This window comes from Lithobates pipiens, unplaced genomic scaffold (genome assembly GCF_037356315.1).
Source record: "Lithobates pipiens isolate NorthernLeopardFrog02 unplaced genomic scaffold, aLitPip1_a1.2 Scaffold_25, whole genome shotgun sequence".
In the NCBI taxonomy this organism is placed as follows: Eukaryota; Metazoa; Chordata; class Amphibia; order Anura; family Ranidae; genus Lithobates; species Lithobates pipiens.
This window is the reverse complement of record NW_027507787.1, coordinates 75,689,418-75,707,614: the sequence shown is the minus strand read 5'-3', so window position 1 is coordinate 75,707,614 and position 18,197 is coordinate 75,689,418.

Genomic DNA, 18,197 nt, shown 5'->3' with positions numbered 1-18,197 from the left:
TGTCCTGCGTTGTTAGTGATGGGACAAGTTTGCGGAACAATTGATGTGAGTACGGTATTATTTCTGCTGTTGCCAGGGATTCAGAGACCCCCTTATTAGGATATTGTTCCTTCGTGAGCTATCTTCGAGATTTGCAATTTTCAGGCAAAGTTGATTGATCACCGCGGCCTGTTCATCCTGTATATCTACCATGGTGTTATGCACTTTAGTAGCTTCAGAGAGGTGTTGCTCTATATGGTCAGTGCGTTGCTCTAAGGAGTTAACTTTTTCTTGAATTTGATTTACAGATATTTTAAGCTCTCTATGTAGCTCTGCTTGTAGGGACATTAGCATGGCTTTAATGGAGTGCTCAGAGGCTGGATTATCTGTTATTGGATAAGCAGCAAGTGGCTGTGAGGCTGTTTGTGCTGTGGGGGGACTAAAAGTCCCAGCGCCATGCTGTTTCTTGGTGGGAGGCTGTTTATCAGGTGAATGTGCAGGAAAGTCTGTTAGCATCTTACCTCTGCCTCCTGGGGATGTGACTTGCTCATTAGTCTGGTCCATGGGGTCAAGCTGCTCAGGGAGTGCGGAGGAATCCTCTGTCTGCCTGCTTGGTGAGCACTTTGGGCTTCCCTGCTCGTGGCCGGCGCCCCTGCTGTGCTGGCTTCATGTAGAAGTCTAGGCATATGCAGGGTCCTTTTAGCTTTGATTTCTTCTGGGAAATAGTCCGGGGGGTGTCCCACCATTGTGTCCTCCATTCAGGAAGGTATGTGCTGGGTGGCTGGCAGCTGGTTAAGCTCAGCTGAGCTGTGGAGGAGCGGAACGATCGGTTCAAGCGGCCATCATCTTCAGCGGCCAGGCTACGCCCCAACTATACAGTATTTTATTAGGTGCTTAATAAATATTTCCTGATTTGACTGGGATAGTAATTTGTTTCTGGGATATCACGTATGTAAACAGGAAGCACCCTCTAGGCTGAGCCAGAAGTGGAAGCTTGACTCTGACGCAATTGGCCCTGGGAATTCCTAATTAGCGCTGTGGCCTAGAATATAATTGGCGGGTTAATGATGTGATTCCGTATACGCTGACAAAGTCACACCCACAAGATGTAACACATACTGAACGGAAAGGAATCGTGTGATGTCACCCGCAGCTATCATCATGGTTTCATTGAATGTTTACCTACCAGAGACTAGGTTTTAGTGCCTGCTTGTAAGTTTTTTATTTTATATTTTTAATAAAATCAGTCATATACAGAGAGCACTATATATATCCCTTTGTTTCATATGGGATATCTATTTGGAGTTCCAGCATCTGGCAATAAGGTGACTAGGACTTATATTGTTTGACGCCTGCATATAAATCTCCAGAAAGGATGTGCTGAAGCTGGAGAGGGTCCAGAGAAGGGCAAAAAAGTTAATAGGGCTGCAGGACCTCAGTTATGAGGAATGACTACAAACATTAAACTTATTCTCCCTGGAGAAGAGATGCCCGAGAGGAGATATGATAGCGATATACAATACAAATACTGTACCTCAATGGTAATTATAGCATAGGGAATAAACTATTCAGTCTCGTGGAGTATAAGAAGACACATGACCACTTAATGAAATGGAAGGAGAAGCGGTTTAACCTTGAACTGCGTAGGGTTTTTTTTTACTGTCAGAGGTGGTGTCAGTGGAAGTATTGATAGTTTAATAAAATCTTTAATAGGTATCTTAGCAAGCACAATATACAAGTATATGACATTTGACATGAGCGCACACATACCCACACAGGTTGAACTGGATGGACTGGCATCTTTATTCAACCTTACCAACTAAGGAACTATGTAATTCATATATGATGTGACAATGTGATATGTGTAGATCATGTAAATATGGAAATTGTTGGATATTTACACAAGAGCTTTGAAGATAAATGTACTCATAAGGCATCATAATCAAACTCCATAATACAATTATTGGTTTAAAAAGGTTTTTATTTAACCACTTAAGCTCCGGACCAATTGTCAGCCTAAGGACCAGAGGTCTTTTTACAATTTCGCACTGCACTGCTTTAACTGGTAATTGTGTGGTCATGCAATGTTGTACCCAAACTAAATGTGCGTCCTTTTCTTCCCACAAATAGAGCTTTCTTTTGATGGTATTTGATTGCCTCTGCGATTTTTTACGATATAAAAGGAAAAAGACTGAACATTTTGAAAAAAAAAGATATTTTGTACTTTTTGTTATAAGAAAAATCGAATAAACTCAATGTTAGTCATACATTTAGGCCAAAATTTATTCAGCCACATGTCTTTAGTAAAAAAAAGTCAATAAGCGTATATTTATTGATTTACGCAACAGTTATAGCGTCTACAAACTAGAGTACATTTTCTGGAATTTACACAGCTTTTAATTTATGACTATCTCATTTCTTGAGGTGCTAAAATGGCAGGGCAGTACAACCCCCCCCCAATGACCCAATTTTGGAAAGTAGACACCCCAAGGAAATTGATGAGGGGCATGTTGAACCCATTGAATATTTTTTTTTTGTCCCAAGTGATTGAGTAATGACAAAAAAAAAGTTTACAAAAAGTTGTCGCTAAATGATATATTGCTCACACATGCCATAGTTATATGTGGAATTGCACCCCAAAATATATTCTGCTGCTTCTCCTGAGTATGGGGATACCACATGTGTGGGACTTTTTGGGAGCCTAGCCGCATACGGAACCCCGAAAACCAATCACTGCCTTTAGGATTTCTAAGGGTACAAATTTTTGATTTCACTCCTCACTACCTATCACATTTTCGAAGGCCATATGCAAAAATAGCACAAAACTCCCCCAAATTACCCCATTTTGGAAAGTAGACACCCCAAGCTATTTACTGAGAGGCATGTTTAGTCCATGGAATATTTTATATTTTGCCACAAGTTGCAGGAATATTACAAACTTTTTTTTGTTTGCATAAAGTTGTCACTAAATGATATATTGCTTACACATGCTATGGGCATAAGTGAAATTAAAAATAAATTCTGCTGCTTCTCCTGAGTATGGGGATACCACATGTGTGGGACTTTTTGGGAGCCTAGCCGCGTACGGGACCCCGAAATCCAAGCAATGCCTTCAGCATTTAAATATAAAACGCTACCAAAAAAAACTGTTAGTGATCACAGGGATCAGGCCTGACTCTGCGAACGCTGAAGTTATGTGTTTAGTGTTTTGTATGTGACAGTGATCGATCGATACTGCACTTGGGTGGGCTGGGCGGAGGGGAAAAACGCAGGTGCTAGCAGGTATTTGGGCTGATCCTGCTAACAATGCGTTTTTTTAGAACCCTAAACTGCTGGGGACGCTAGTATAGATCTGATCAGATATTGATCTGCTCAGATACTATACCACTATCTGCTTTGCGCGTGGGTGTTAGCGGTACTGGCACTAACCTAGCGCTGCCTGGGGTGATGCAGACCCTATCTGACCCTAAAACCTAATTGATATCCCCAGCCGGGTGATCAGGGGGTTAAACCTTTATTGGGTAATAAATGGTGGGTGCACTGATGCTATAAAAAGCAAACTAACCAGAGTCACCAGTAACACTTATACTGTGATCACTGGTGAAAGGGTTAACTAGGGGCAATCAGGGGATTAAAACCTTTATTAGGTAGTATATGGGGGTCTCTGACGCTATATAAAAACCTGACGGGGAACCTAAATAACGAAATAACTAACTGGCTATCCAGCGTCACCAGTGACACTTATACGGTGATCGCTGGTGAAAGGGTTAACTCTAGGGGCAATCAGGGGGTCAAAACCTTTATTAGGTAGTATATGGGGGTACCTAACGCTATAAAAACCTGGTGGTGAACCTAAAAAAATAACTAGCTACCTAGCGGCACCAGTGACACTAATGCAGCGATCAGAAAAACGATTGCTTAGTGACACTGGCAAAAGGGGTGAAAGGGTTAACTCTAGGGGCAATCAGAGGGTTAAACCTTTATTGGGGGGTAGGGGGCTACCCTGGACCTAACACTAACTGCCCTGACAGTTTTTACACTTACAACTGACACTAAATGCAGTGATCAGTAAATAAATGATCACTGCAATCAGTGACACTGTGACGGGGGGGCGGGGAGATCGGGGAGTGACAGTGTGCCTATGTGTACCTACATGTCAGAGTAGTGTTGATGCACACTTACTATGTCTTCTCTCCTCGCAGTCCGGTCAAAAAGACCGCCCCGAGGAGAGTGACATCCCTTCCTCCTGCCTGTGTTTACACTACACAGGCAGGGAAAGCTTCTCATTCGCCAGGAGCGATCGAGAGGGGATGGGCAGAAACCAACGGCCATCCCCTCATCCTGGATCGCTCCTGAAGCGAAACGGACCGCCGCAGCCAGCAGGAGGGGGTCCGATCAGACCCCCCACCCGCTGGAAGGCAGGCATGTATGGGTACGTGAATGCGCCCATCCGTGCCATTCTGCCGACGTATAATTACATGCGGTGGTCCTAAAGTGGTTAAAAGGTTACAAACCTGGAAAACCTAAATTGAACGTAGGATGAAAAAAGCATACATGTAAAATATCTTCTTCCTGTTAATTGTATCACAAAACACACTGTAACACATCAATGTGTGTGTGTGTATATATATATATATGTATATATATATATATATATATATATATATATATATATATATATATATATATATATATATATATATATATATATATATATATATATGTATATATATATATATATATATATATATATAGATATATATATATATATATATATATATATATATATATATATATATATATATGTATATGTATATATATATATATATATGTATATATATATATATATATATATATATATATATATATATATATATATATATATATATATATATATATGTGTATGTAATATAAAACTAGACATTTCCTTCCTGTTTAGGTCAAGCTTGACCAGATGGGAAGAGGAGCCAATTTCAGGAAAATTTTGGACAGATCTATAAACTCCGCTGTAGGAATGGGTGAATGATTTGGGTCGAGCATATGTTTGGGCATATGTCTGGGCCAAACTTTAGCTGTTCGGACCTTCGCTGTACAGCCAAACAAATGGTAGTTTGACTGTTTGTTCGGCCCCAGAACCGATCATAATGCATTGTGGTGCTGAACAGTTCATTGCAAGCCCCGATTGGCCGAAGCAGTGAAAGCTTCGGACAATCAAGGCACAGAGCACTGTCAGTCATAATTGGACACTGTCATTGTGACTTTATCCAATAATGGCTCATTCCCGCCCCACAGTATATAAATATTCTTTCAATGGCAGCCATTTTCAGCGTGATTTCAGTGGAGAGAGATAGAACAGGGCTCTGTTCAGTGCTATCCGTTAGTGTGCTATACTATGCTATTTTGCTTCAATTGTCAGTGTAGAATATCAGTTTAGTGTCAGTCTAGGACCATCATTCAGCTTTTCAGTGTGGTTTAGTGAGACCATGTCAGTAATCTTGACATTAGTGTATAGCTAAAGTAGGGACAGTTTAGATGGCATCAGTGTAGTTGAACACATCTTGATTGTGCCAGTTTAACACCATTTACTTTTGTGTAAGTTAATGCCAGTTTGATGCCATATAGTTTTGTGTGCATTACTGCGAGTTTAAAGCCATATTGTTCTGAGTGTGTTACTGCTAGTTTAACGCCATATAGTTTTGCGTGTGTTATTGCCAGTTTAACACCATATAGTTCTGTGTGCATTACTGCCAGTTTAACACCATTTACTTCTGTGTGCGTTAATACCAGTTTAACGCCATATAGTTTTGTGTGAGTTCCTGTCAGTTTAACGTCACATAGTTTTGTGTGTGTTACTGCCAGTTTAAAGCCATATCATTCTGTGTGTGTTACTGCCAGTTTAACGCCATATAGTTTTGTGTGTGTTACTGCCAGTTTAATGCCATATTGTTTTCATGTGTGTTTCTGACAGTTTAATGCCATATAGTTTTGTGTGCGTTACTGCCAGTTTAAAGCCATATCATTCTGTGTGTGTTACTGCCAGTTTAACGCCATATAGTTTTGTGTGTGTTACTGCCAGTTTAATGCCATATTGTTTTTATGTGTGTTTCTGACAGTTTAATGCCATATAGTTGTGTGTGCATCACTGCCAGTTTAACACCATATAGTTTTGTGCATTACTGCCAGTTTAACTCCTTTTACTTCTGTATGCGTTACTGAGATTTTACCGCCATATAGTTTAGCACATGTTACTGCCAGTTTAATGCCATATTGTCTCGTGTGCGTTACTGCCAGTTTAATGCCAGTTTAATGCCATATTGTTTTGCGTGCATTACTGCCAGTTTAACGCCATATAGTTCTGTGCGTCACTGTACGTTTGGCACATTATATTGCAGTATATTATAGTGTATCCGTGGAGTGCATCTGTTTAACTTGAGCACTCAAATCAAAGTACACCAAACACCTCTATACATTGATTAAAGTGCATCTACATACTGATTTCTTTACATTTGCTTATAAGCACTGCCCCCTCCATCCCAATAATGTCTGGGAGGACAACAAGGATAGGCAAACATTCCCTTGGCACTGTAAGGGGGACAGCAACAAATGTGTCCACAGGCAAAGGTGGATTTGGTGGTCATTCCTCAGGCAGGGCATCATTTCCTCTGTTGAGTGAGTTTGCTCATGGTATGCTATCTAGCCACAGCATGCAGAGGAGGTGGTAGACTGGCTAACTAAAACTTCCTCATCCTCCTCACCATCTGTCATGCAAGCAGAGACAAGTGTGCAGCCCCCTGCAGTTACCAGAGTGGATAAACCTGCCTCTTTGTCCACATATATTCCTGCCATAGCCCCTACATCAGCCATTGCAGAACTTTGAGGCTGCCTAGCTTTGAGGGTGTTCATTCATTTCATCTGGAAGAATGTTTTTGGTATAGGTTTCATGGGCACAATTAACATCCAAAGACCAATTTTTCTGCACCTGTTTGACAGGTGAATATCAGTGCAATTTTTTACAGCAAGGCCAATTCTTGCTCTCATTACCTCTATAGAGTTACGGTGGGAAGGTGCCACCAACACCCAAAGACCAATTTTTACACACCAAAGTTACAGTGACACCAGAAAATATCCAAAAAATCTCTAATCTTGTTTTCAGTGCACTAAATTGTAGCCTCACCATTCACGCTGGCTCCCCAGCTTTTGATGAGAAAAAGGCAGCTTGCAGGGAAAATTGAGTTGTTTTGGCTTTATAAATGCAATTATTGCTTCATAAGATTCTAGACATGGTACAGATCTGACACTTTACAGGCATTATATTGGAAGGAGTTTTTTTTATGCTTTCACTTTAAAAATAATTTAAAAAAAAACATTACTCATTTTTTGTATTGAAACCTGTCCCCCAGGGCAGGACATGGACCAGTATAACCATTGTATTCCCAATTACTTGCATATAAGCCTTCAAAATGGGCACTTTTATTTTTGACGTTTGGGTCCCATTGACTTTAATGGGTTTCTTTATTCAAGTCCAAACTTTTGCGGTGTTTGGAAGTTCTGGTGAGAACCGAAAAGGGGTCTGTTCGGCCCATCCCTACTGCTGTCTATTTAACTGATTCCCCCAATAGTGTTTTCCCAAAAGTAACCAGTAATGCATTTTTTTAAAATATATTTAGCAAAATCATAAAGTATCTAAAGCCCCGTACACACAATCAAACAATCCGGTGGAAAAGTCCAGCGGACTCAAGTCCACTGAACAATCCGCCCGTATGTAAAAATGGGTAAAAAAGTCAGGCGGACTAAGAAAGTAGTTTTGCACATCAATCTGTCCACCGGACTCGCATTTCGGCGGACAATACGGCCCTGTCTGTGCTAGTCCGGCAGACAATACGGCCGTGTGTGTGCTAGTCCGCCGTAGTTTTGCTATGAACAGACTTTTCCCGCCCGGAGAAAAGTCCGCTCATTTTGAGCGCGGATCCAGGTAGCCAGGACCAGCGAAGGAGGCGTCACTGGCCCCGTCACCTGGTATGGACTTATAGGGGAATCCCTACGCTGAAAAAATGGTGTGGGGGTCCCCCCAGGTCCATATCAGACCCTTATTCGAGCACGCTACCCGGCCGGCCAGGAAAGGGGGTGGGGACGAGCGAGCGCCCCCCCTCCTGAGCCGTACCAGGCCGCATGCCCTCAACATGGGGGGGTGCCTTGGGGAAGGGAGGCCGTGCGGCCCCCCCCACCCAAAAGCATCTTGTCCCCATGTTGATGAGGACAAGGGCCTCTTCCCAACAACCCTGACCATTGGTTGTCGGGGTCCGAGCTATTCAGAATCCATGAGCCCCCTTTCATAAGGGGGCCCCCGATCCCGGCCCCCCACCCTATGTGAATGAGTATGGGGTACAATGTACCCCTACCCATTCACCTGTGAAAAAAATGTAAAAAAACACACACAAGGGTTAAAATAGTTTATTGCACAGCTCCGGGGGTCTTCCGTCTTCGGGGGTCTTCTCGCCAGACTTCTCCGCTATCTTCTGCTAGCTCTTTTACTAGCGGAGGAGCCCGGCTTGCTTCTTCGCCGCACCCCTCTGGGGGTCTTGTCCCCCTCTTCGGTTCTTCTTGCCGGGCCACCGCGCCGCCTTCTAGCTCTTTTACAAACGATGGCCTGGTCTTCTCTCACCACTGCTTTCTGGCCTTCTGTTCTTCTCTTCTCGACCTGTTGCCTTGTCATTGTCTCTGGTCACAATGACAGGGACACAGCATGCGGTGACTTATATAGGGACATCGCCAGATGATGTCCCCGCCCATTATGATGTCACAGTCCCAGAGGATGCTGGGACTGTGACATCATAAAAACAGAGGGTTTTGTTTGCACACATTTGCAAATATATGCATAAGATGCAGTTCCCACGTCAAGGCTCCTCTACAGAGGACGTCAGCACTACGGATTAAGCATATATTTGCAAATGTGTGCAAACAAAAATCTCTCTCATAATTGTTAGACAAAGTCAACTTAGTTGTTTTGCAGGCTGTCTGGTACGTGGGCCAGGAAATGTTTTGTTTTTGATGTGCATTGTCCTCCCATGTGCAACTTAGTGCACAGGCTAGTTAAAGGTTGGGGTGGTTGCCACTTTTTTTGTACACTATATTTCCCCCCATTTTTTTTAACCACTCCCCACCCAGCCACTACATATAAACGGCCAGGTGGGAGCTCTCTACTTCTGACCGGACGTTCCTGAACGTCCTGACAGAAGTAGCGGGATCGCGCGGGCGCACTCCCGCACAGCTGCACGATCCCGATGCGCACGTGTCCCCCGCACACGCCGCATCTCGGATCGGCAGGAGGGCAATGTAATTTGCCCTCCTGATCCGCACGATGGCTGTGTCTAATCACAGCCATCGTAAGGTAAACAACGGGGATGGGTGGCAGATAACAGGTGATCGCGATCTGCCTGTGCCCCCCAGAGACTGCAGAGCAGTATACAGCAGGAGGGACATGTGATTAGCCCTCCTGATCACATGACGACTGTGTCCAATCACAGTCGTCATGTAATGAATTAGAGAGCGGTTGTAACTGCTCTCATCTCTTCCTCTCCTCACACAGAGCCTGTCAGTGAGGAGAGGAAGAGAGATCTGTGCTGCAGCCAGGAATATCAGTGAGTTTATAGCTGTTTGTCCGCTGTTTACCCACTGATCACCCAGCTAGTTTCCCCCAAATCACAGTGTCCCAAAAACACCTGTCATACAGAACAGCGGGCACATCTGTCCGCCAACTGCGGGCACATCTGTCCGCCAACTGCGGGCACATCTGTCCGCCAACAGCCGGCACATCAGCTGCCCGCCATCTGACACAGCCACCTGCCATCATCAGGCGCACCTGACCGCCATCACCAGGCGCACCTGACCGCCATCACCAGGCGCGTCTGACCGCCACCACCAGGCGTGTCTGACCGCCACCACCAGGCGCGTCTGACCGCCACCACCAGGCGTGTCTGACCGCCACCACCAGGCGCGTCTGACCGCCACCACCAGGCACGTCTGACCGCCACCACCAGGCACGTCTGCCCGCCACCACCAGGCACATCTGCCCGCCACCACAAGGCACGTCTGCCCACCACCACAAGGCACGTCTTCCCGCCACCACAAGGCACATCTGCCCCCCATCATAAGGCACATTTGCCTCCCGCCAACATCTGGCACATTTGCCGTCCGCCATCAGGCACATCTGGCGTCCGCCATCTGACCAATCTGCCGCCCGCCATCTGACATCTCCCACATGCCATCTGACGCCCGCCATCTGATATATGCTGCCCGCCATCTGACATCTGCCCGTCAACATAACTAAAAGGTCGGACAGCGCAGAGGAGGCTTTTCAGATACTCCAGAGTATGTCGGAAGAGAGTAGCGGGGAACTCTCTCCGTCAGACTAGGATAGCGACTATGAGCCAGTGGAAAGCAGTGGCTCCGAGATGGAAACCGAGGAAGATAGAATCTTAACAAGGAGAAACGGGAGAAATGAGCAGGCACAGACATCCACCAGCAGTGCAGCACTCCAGGATGATATGCAGGCATCCACCAGCAGCGCAGCACTCCGGGATAGGCAGGCATCCACCAGCAGTTCTGAAACCTTCCTAGAAGACAGGCCAGATGCTAGCAATGGAGCATCCCATCAAGGAGGCAGTGCCCATACTAGCCTTCCAGATGTTCTACTGTATCCAACATGGCTGCCCGATGCGTCAGTAGAACCTGTAATTCCCCTTTTTACATCCCAGTCAGGCCCGCAGATACAGACAGAAAATGTAACCCCACTTTATTATTTTCATTTATTTTTTACCAATGATCTCCTAACCGACACTGTGGAGCAATGTAATCTATATGCCAGCCAACATATAGCCAACAATCCAAGTTCTTCATATGCCCGTCCTTTTGTTTGGAAACCCTTCACCGTGGAATAAATTAATTAATTTTCCTTGGCCTAACCCTTAACATGGGGCTGACAAAAAAAATGAAGTCCATTCCTACTGGTCTACCCAACCTATCCACCACACGCCGGTCTATTCGTCAATGATGCCCAGAACCTGTTATGAGATGATCATGAGATTTTTACAATTCAATAACAATGCCCAATGCCTCCCTCAAAATCATCCCAGTTACGATAAATTATTCAAAATTCTGCCCCTAATCAATTTTTTTTTTCTGACAGTTTCAAGCAGATGTTTACCCCTGATAGAAATATTTGTGTAGATGAATCCCTATTACACTTCACTGGACGACTTGGAATACAACAATACATGCCCAGTAAAATTTTATAAGGCGTGTGACAGGGCCATGGGTTACACATATGACTTTATAATTTGAGGGAAAAGACTGACAGCTAAACCCCCCTGGATGCCCTACCTACATGGGAACAAGTGGCAAAATTGTCTGGCAGCTGATCCAAACATTGCTTGGGAAAGGTTACCACCTATATGTAGACAATTTCTACACAAGTCTCCCACTTTTCAGCTATCTGTACCAAAACCAGACTGTGGCCTGTGGGACAGCACAGACCAACTGCAAAGGCTTCCCACAGACATTGGTCGCCAAGAAATTAAAACAGGGTGAAATGGCCAGTATGCGGACTGAAGAGGTACTAGCCCTGAAGTGGAGAGATAAAAAAAAAGATGTCTACATCCTTTCCACAAGACACAATGACACCTTGGTGGAACTGCAGAGAAGAAAAGGCCCCATCCAGAAGCCAAAATGTATCCATGAGTATAACTTATACATGGGGGGGTGAATATGAATGACCAGATGATGCAGCCCTACTTGGCCACCAGGAGATCACTGTTTTGGTACAAGAAAGTCGCCATTTATTTGATGCAACTAGCCATGTTCAATTCATAAATTATTTTTTCTAAGAGCACCCAAAGTTCCCTGATCTAAAATTCCAAGAAGATGTTATCACAGCCCTTGTCCATCCCCTTGGCCAACCCACTCAACTAATTGGCTCTGATGCAGTAGCCAGACTCCATGAAAAGCACTTTCCCAAAATCCTCCCTCCTACCCAAACAGGTCGCAAACCCCCAAAAAAATGTTGCGTGTGTTCAAGTAGAGGAATTCACCGCGACACCCAATACTACTGTCCAGGCTGTCCCTCCCAGCCAGGCCTCTGCATTGGAACTTACTATCGAAGCTATCATACTTCACTACACTATTAGTAAAGTGAAGATGATTTCTTTCCACTTTCTGCCATTTCTGTGTATGACCCGGACTGTTAAACGACTATGCCACTGCTAAACATGTTTCTGCCTTAAACATGAATTGACCTCGGCCTGTTAAATGACCATGCTTTTTGCCTGCCTCCTGAACTGATCATTTGCCCTGCCACTGTACAGCACAGGGGTCTCACATGTGAGGGGATCCAGAAAAAGTTTTCCGAGTGGAGAAAACATTTTTCTCCAGGTTTTTCGTTTTCTCGGATTAGGGTCTGGAGACTCGGAGGCTTTGTAGAGATTTGTGTAGGAAGAAGCCTCTACCCCTGTCCTCAGGTCTTACCTGATCAAAGCCCAATGTACAAAGTGCAGCCTGCTTGAACTGGCCCGGCCTTTGCCTGCCACCTGAACTGGCCATGCCTTTGCCTGCCACCTGAACTGGCCATGCCTTTGCCTGCCACCTGAACTGGCCATGCCTGTTCCTGCCACCTGAACTGGCCATTCCTGTGCCTGCCACCTGAACTGGCCATGCCTGTGCCTGCCACCTGAACTGGCCATGCCTGTGCCTGCCACCTGAACTGGCCATGCCTTTGCCTGCCACCTGAACTGGCTATGCCTTTGCCTGCCACCTGAACTGGCCATGCCTTTGCCTACCACCTGAACTGGCCATGCCTGTGCCTGCCACCTGAACTGGCCATGCCTGTGCCTGCCACCTGAACTAGCCATGCCTTTGCCTGCCACCTGAACTGGCTATGCCTTTGCCTGCCACCTGAACTGGCCATGCCTTTGCCTACCACCTGAACTGGCCATGCCTGTGCCTGCCACCTGAACTGGCCATGCCTGTGCCTGCCACCTGAACTGGCCATGCCTATGCCTGAACTGCCTGCTAAACCTTGGACTGTACTGAACCATGTTCATAATTTTCCATATCTGTCTGCTGCCTGGACAATTCCTGGACATTTCCTTTGGCTGTCTAGAAAATGCTTTGACTGCTCTGGAATGGTGTCCCTGCCTGCTAAAACCACAGGTGAGCCTTTTTTTACCCTTTGCTCAGCAGAATGTATTTTACGGTGTAATTCTTGGTGTGTACATGCTATATGTTAGACGCCTGAAGGTGCTACTTGCATGTTGGGCTTCTGTATGTGGCCAGGCTGTGGAAAAGTCTGACACATGGGGTATCACCATACTCAGGATGAGTAGCAGAATGTATTTTGGGGTGTCATTTTGGCTGTGTACATGTTATGTGTTAGAAAGATCTTCTAAATTGACAACTTTGTGAGAAAAAATAGGTTTTCATTTTCTTTCCACATTTACCAAAAACTTGTGGAAAGAAATTATATGTTCAAAAGACTCATTATCCCTCATAGAATATACATTAGGTTGTTTTCTTTCCAAAATGGGGTCACTTTGTGGGTAATTCCATTGTGCTGGTGCTCCAGGGCCTTCAAAAATGTGATAGGTACTCAGGAAATGAAATGTGTAATGTATGCCTTTAGAACACCTGGTGGTGCTATATGGATGTTGGGCCTCTGTATGTGGTCAAGCTGTGGAAAAGTCTCACACATGGGGTATCTCCATACTCAGGACAAATAGTAGAATGTATTTTGGGGTGTAATTGCAATTATGCCTGCACCATGTGTGAGAAATAACTTGTAAATATGATAATTTAATGAAAAAAAATATATATATAATTCTTAATTTTACAAAGCATTGTGGGGGAAAAATTGCAACTTCAAAAAATTCACTATGCCTCTTACTAAATACCGCAGACTGTCTTCTTTCCAAAAAGCGGTCATTTGGGGGGGGGGGGGGTTATTGTGCTGTCCTGACATTTTAGGGCCTCAAGAAATGAGATAGGCCATCAGTGCATTAGGATTGATACATTTTCAATAATGCATAGCATGGCTTGTAGGCTCTATAACTTTCACACAAACCAATGATCATACACTTATCAGGATTTTTTTTTACCAAAGACATGTAGTAGAATACATTTTGGCCTAAATTTTAGCCAAAATTAGATTTTTTTGGTTTCTTTTAAAAGAGAAAGTAGAATTTATTTTTTTCAAAATATTCGCTCTTTTTTCGCTTATATTACAAAAAATAATAAATGAAGTGGTGAATAAATACCACCAAAAGAAAGCTCTATTTGTGTGAACAAAATGATAAATAATTCATTTGGTTACAGTGTAGCATGACTGAGTAATTACAAAATACAAATAAAGACCTATGAAATAAAAGTCAGTTTTAGAATACTATCGTTCAATTTTTTCAGTGTGATCTGGGCTTGTATTTCAAGCCAAATCTGTGCTGTAACCTATGACATGACATTTTTTTGTTTTTATTCTTAGGATAAAGGACTTACAGTATTAATAGAAGAAAAGTACAAGTTTTAGCTATTAGAAAATAAAGCTCATCTAAAAAAAAAGTTGTGTGGCAATTGTTCTTTGAATTCCAATTAGGATTTTGTGGAAATCCATTCTAAATCCGTTTTTCTGAACTGCCTTTTTCAATCTGAAAACCATATACAATTGACAAAGTAATTTAGATAGAACCTAAATTAGTAACACGTTGTACATCAGATAAATGTGATAAGCTAATAAGAGAAAAATGAACCGGTTTCCTATTTAGAAAAAAGTCTGCATTAAATTTAAGCTAGTAAAGTAATGCCCCTGAATATTTATAGTTATTGCATCAATTTATTGTACTGGGATTATTTGTACTATGATTTACTAAATGTTTTGTATGTGGAAGATTAGCCATTTACAAATGATATTCTTAACTGAAAGAATTTAGAATGGCAAAGCTACTTAAGACCCTTTCTCACTGAGGCAGTTTTCAGGCATCTTAGTGCTAGAAATAGCGCCTTTAAAGTGCCTGAAAACTGCCTCCCATGCCACTCAAATGTGAAAGAAAGCCAGAGTGCTTTCACACCCAGGCGGTGTGCTTGCCAGATGTTAGAAAAAGTCCTGCAAACAGCATTTTTGGTGCAGTTTGGAAGCGCTATATACTGTATACAGCACTCCCAAAACGGCCCTGCCCATTGCAATGGGCAACCTTTCTGAAGTACCTGAAAAGTGATTCACAAATGCAGAAATATGGGTGTTTTTAACCCCTTCTTCGGCCGCTAGTGGGGGTTAAAAGCACCCTGCTAGCATCCAAAAAGTGCAGCTTAAGCAGTAGTAAAGTGCCGTTAAAATGAGCAGCGCTTTACTGCTAACACAGTGTGAAAGGTGTCTAAACTTGAAAATGTTAGAGCATGGTACTGAAATAGATTATGCAAAATATTTCCTTAAAGGGAAAGTCCAGACAAAACATTTTTCCCCTAAGTTTTTGATATAGTTCTGATATTTTAAAATCATCCACAAATATACCCTGAAATGGGCTCAACTAACTACTTGTATATTTTGTGATACAGAAGTTTATTTTCCCATTTTCTGTATTTAAATTGTTCTTGCAATTAGAGTGGTTTGTTGTGAGTCCAAATTTCAGGGTATATTTGTGGATGGTTTGATTATGTGTGCCATACCATCAGTTTTACTTTTTTTTTTTAGAGCCTAGAGAAAAATGTGTATTTTCCTGGTAAAATAGAAGTAATTGGCTCCAAAAATCGGCACAAAAAAAAAATACAGCACAAAAATGTAACTATGGAGATGAATGCTAAAAAACAAAGATGCCAAACTGCTGAAATGGGACTAAATGACTTCTGAAATAAATACAAAAACACCAAAATGATGAAAAAGACTGATTAACTACAGAAAAAAGTGCAAAGAAAACTAAGCAGCTGATTTGCTGTAATAAAATTAGTAGAATAAGTTATTGCAAATTAAAATTAACGAATTAACTACTAACATAAATATAAAAAAAAAAAAACACTAAGAACAAAGCCGCTAAGCTAAGACTAATTAGCTTTTGAAATAGGTGCTAAAAACATTTGGAAACTATGCTGCTGAAACAAGATTTCATTGTAGTTTCAAGGTGTTATGGTGAGAAACAAGGATTTTTTGAAATGATCAAAGTGCTTGGATCTAACTCCATTCAATGTTTTGTTTTTTTAAGTTTGCAGTTGAGTAGAGTTAAGATTTTGTAAGGTTTTGATTTATGTCTCTCTTTATAAATATTTTATTTTGATTTCTGCCAATATAATTGTCTGTGATTGTCATTGGGAAGTCATGCACATTTTTTTAAATACAGTAACCTTTTTTTTATTGTTTTGTATATATTAAAAAATAATGTAATCTCTTATCGGACCTTCCTTCTCATAAATTAGAGCTGGACAGGGCCCATAGGGCTTTGGCTGAACCTTGCACTGATGGTTTGCCATGGGACATCATCGTAAAACCAAACTATTACTCAGTTAACCACCTCAATACAGTGCAGTTACACCCCTTCCTGACCAGACCAATTTTCAGCTTTCAGCGCTCTCACAGTTTGAATGACAATTACTCAGTCATGCAACACTGTACCCATATCAAACTTGCGCCCTTTTTTCCACACAAATAGAGCTTTCTTTTAGTGGTATTTAATCACTAGTGAGTTTTTTATTTTTTGTGCTATAAATAAAATAAAACGTAAATTTTGTGAAAAAATGCCTTTTTCTTTGTTTTTGTCATACATTTTTGCTAATTAGTAATTTTTCTCCATACATTTTGGCCAAAATTTATACTTCTACATATCTTTGGTAAAAATAACCCACATTAGTATATATTAGTTGGTCTTTGTGAAAGTTATAGAGTTTACAAACTATGGTGCCAATCGCTGAAAATTGATCACATCTGATCAGGCCTTCAGTACATCAGGTGTATCTCATTTCTTGAGACACTAACAAGTCAGGAAAGTACAAATACCCCCCAAATGACCCCTTTTTACAAAGTAGACATTCCAAGGTATTAAGTAAGTAGCATGATGAGTTTTTTTAAGTTGTCATTTTTCCCCACAATAGTTTGTAAAATGAAGATTTTTTTTTTACAAAATTGTCATATTATCAGGTTATTTCTCACACACAACATATGCATACAACAAATTACACCCCAAAATACATTCTGCTACTCTTCCCGAGTACGGCGATACCACATGTGTGAGACTTTTACACAGCCTGGCCACATACAGAGCACCAACATCGATGTAGTACCTTCAGACGTTCTATGAGCAAAAATGACGCATCTCATTTCTCAACCACCTATTACAATGTTGAAGGCCCTGGAGTACTAGGACAATGTAATTGCCAATAAAATGACCCCATTTTGGAAAGCAAACACCCCAACGTATAATCTGTGAGGCATAATGAGTCTTTTGAATGGTTAATTTTTTTCCAGAAGTTTTTGGAATATGTGGAAAAAAATTAAAACGCATTTTTTTTTTACACAAAATTGTCAATTTATGAGATATTTCTAACACATAGCATGTATATAGCAAAAATTACACCCCAAAACACATTCTGCTACGCTTCCCGAGTATGGCGATACCACATGTGTAGGACTTTTACACAGCCTGGCCACATAGAGAGGCCGAACATAGAAGTAGTACGTTCAGGCGTTCTAGGAGCATAAATGAGACATCTCATTTCATTCCTACCCATCACACTTTTGAAGGTCCTGGATCACCAGGAGAGTGAAATTACCCACAAAATGACCCCATTTTGGAAAGCAAACATCCCAACGTATATTCTATGAGACATGGGCTGCAAATAGGTACTGGGGTACTCTGATGGGCTGGAGATAGGTACTCTGGTACTCTGATGGCCTGGTGACAGGTACTCGGGTACTCTGATGGCCTGGTGACAGGTACTCGGGTACTCTGATGGCCTGGTGACAGGTACTCAGGTACTTTGATGGCCTGGTGACAGGTACTCGGGTACTCTGATGGCCTGGTGACAGGTACTCTGATGGCTTGGTGACTGGTATTTGAGTACTCTGAAGGGCAGTGACAGGTACTCCTATGGACTTTGACAGGTACTCGGGTACTGAGATGAACTGTGACAGGTACTCAGATGAACTGTGACAGGTGCTTGGGTACTCAGATGAACTGTGACAGGTACTCGGGTAC